Below are 2,995 nucleotides of genomic sequence, written 5' to 3' on the forward strand. Positions count from 1 at the left end.
ATGCTGACTTCCTCCCGTCTGTAGGCCTTCCGTGTCTCTTCGGGCTGCACCTCCACCTCAAGTGTACTTTCCCCTGCCTCGCTACTGGCTCTAAATCATTTTCCTCCAGCATGCCACTCCCTTTCCCAGACATTAGCAATCTCTCGCTTCCTTCGACCTCCCCACCCCTCCTTGCCTCTCGACAGTGAGCTACGTGCTGCCTTTTCCTCTATATATGTGCATGACCAGCTCTGGGAGGGAGGGAGGGACCGCATGGCGTTGCTTCTCTGTAATCCCAGAATGCCTCATCTCATCCTGGGTCTTTGCCCATTGACCTTTGTCACTTTTTCAGTACTCTCCCTATTGTGCCCACTGCATGGCGACTGAGTCATCAATGGCTCCCCAGTGTCCTCACGGTGGCCTCTGGAGTCAGACAATGGGCACCTGATCAGCTGTTACACCAGCTAAGGACCTTTGGCAACTCCCTTTCTTCTCCTAAGCCCTGAGCTATGGCAGAACAATCGCTTCCCCAGAGAGTGGGGGAATTTCATTACGCCCAGCCAGCTAGACAAAGAGGAAGTACCCAGGCACAATGCACCTGACATCCTGACTCCACTCCCTCATCAAACAGCTGCAAGGGATTCTGGAACCTTGGTCCCTTAGACCTCAGCTTGGACTTTACATAGGATACACAGACTGGAGAAGTGTCAATCAAAGGTGATCTGGGCTCTAAAACTGAGGTGAGCCTGGGGTGACAGATCATTCATGCTACCTGAGACTTTCTTTGGCTGTTGAAGCTGCCTGTCAGTCAGTGTTCTTTGTGTTTCTTCTGTGAGCACTGGGGCCCTGCTGGGGATGATGGGCTAAGAAGCTTCTGGTTCATGTCTTGGAAAAGAACCTTTAAAGAAGAGCTGACAGGAAGAGGAAGAGTCCTTCCAAAGGCCCCAGTTCTTGGCCAGCCCTCGGTTCCTTCATTTTTCTCAACTTTTGTTTTAGCCATCCCCAAGTGAAAGCACTACCCTTTGTCACCTAAGCTGATGTTGTTTTAGCAGTTGAAATGGGAACCAGCTTTGATGCTCTGGCCACCTACACTGAGACAGGAGGGAGGGCAAAGGGCAGGTGAGGTGGAGGAGCCAAGGTCGGGGAATTTATGGCAGTCCGAGGTTTATGGCTTTGATATGGATTTATTAAGCACAATTTAGGGCCGAATGTTCGCCTCTGATCCCCACCCCCACAGCCGTGTTGGCAGGAGTGGAGACAGGGCTTATTGCAACAGCATCAAAATATTTCCTGGTGCTTATGGCGGAGGGAAGGGACAGGAAGGCAGGAGTGGCCCCGGGGGCCAGGAAGGGAAGTTAGTGGGTGCTCTTCGAGATAGCAAATGCGATGGTTTGTCTCACCCCAGAAACTTGTGTGAGGACAGCACCCCTCAGGGTAGTGTTCCCATTACAGCTGGGCTTACAGAGGTGGAGTGATGGGCCCTACATGACACTGACCACAAAAGTGTGTGATTCACAAACTAGAATGCTTACGAACCCCTTTGGGGGGGGGGGCTACAAGTGTCACTGTAGCTGGGCAGGAGAAAGTCCCACCATTCCTGGATGACCTGGGAAGCGACACCCGGCTTTCACACACCGGCCCTAGCACACCCCACCTGAATGTGAAGATGTGATCTGCACTGGCCAAAGATGGTGCCATCGCGACCTAAGGGGAAAGGACCACCAAGACTCGAGACCTGGCTGGAGAGCCTCCCACACACACCACTTCATTATTATTGCTCTTATGACTTCCTGGTGTCCATATGCCTGAAAGGTTGAGGTGGCCCAAAAGAGTTCCATCTTTGGATCTCTGTCTATTCTTGCAACCCTCTGCCTCCTCCCTTCCCACGTTCACTCTCTCAATACATCTGATACTTAGAGCCAAGAAGCCAGGGTCGGTCAGGGCTGGGAAACAGATCAGTTAGTAAAGTGCTTATCTCGCAAGCACAAGGACTCAAATTCAAGCCCCAGAAGCCAGGCGTAGAATCACATGTGGTGGCACACACCTGTAATCCCAGCACTCGGGAAGGAGAGACAGGCGGATCTCTGTGAGTTCCAGGCCATCCTGGTCTATAAAATTAATCTGGGCCAGCCAAGTCTACACAGAGAAATCCTGTCTCAAACCAAAAAAAAAAAAATGTTTTAAATTAATTCATTATGCATGGGTGTTTCCCCTGCGTGCATACTTGTGCGTGGCATTTGTGTCTGGTACCTTAGGAGACCAGAAGAGGGAGCTGGATTCCCTGCAACTGGAGCTACAGATGGTTGTGAGCCACCATGTGGGTGCCAGGAATTGAACCCTAGTCCTCTGGAAGAGCAGTCAGTGCTCTTCATCAATGAATCATCCCCTGGAGAGTGCTGTGAACCCCAGTGATTAAGACGAGCAGATCCTCAAGGTTTGCTGGCCACTAGCCTAGCCTGATCAGTGAATTCCATGCCAGTGAGAGGCCTTGTCTCCAGAAACGATGTCCGTGATGTCTTTGGAACAACACATGAAGCCGTTCTCTGACCTCCCTGGGCGCACGCGCGCTCGCACACACACACACACACACACACACACACACACACACACACACACACACGGTTGGGGGTGTGGTAAAGGATTGGATTTCTACCTCTGCCTTTCAAAGAAAATCACCTTTCTGAGTCTCAGCTTCCTCATCTTTATGATGGGAGATTATCCATGTAGCTTAACCTCTTGATAGGAAGAGGTTTGTTTTGTTTTGTTTTTGTTTTTTTTGAGACAGGGTCCTCTATGTAGTTCTGGCTATCCCTGACTCGCTTTGTAGACCAGGCTGGCCTCGAACTTACAGGGATCCCACCTACCTCTGCCTCTCGAGTGCTATGATTACAGATGTGCACCACCACTGCCCAGCAGATAGGAAGAATTTTCTAAAAGGAAGGATTCTTGCCCACTCTGAACATCCCAGATTGTCCTTATTCTAACACTAAAGGGAAAAAGACACCAGCACAAGGAC

The sequence above is a fragment of the Acomys minous genome (assembly GCF_964271855.1).
Source record: "Acomys minous genome assembly, chromosome: 3".
Classification (NCBI taxonomy): Eukaryota; Metazoa; Chordata; class Mammalia; order Rodentia; family Muridae; genus Acomys; species Acomys minous.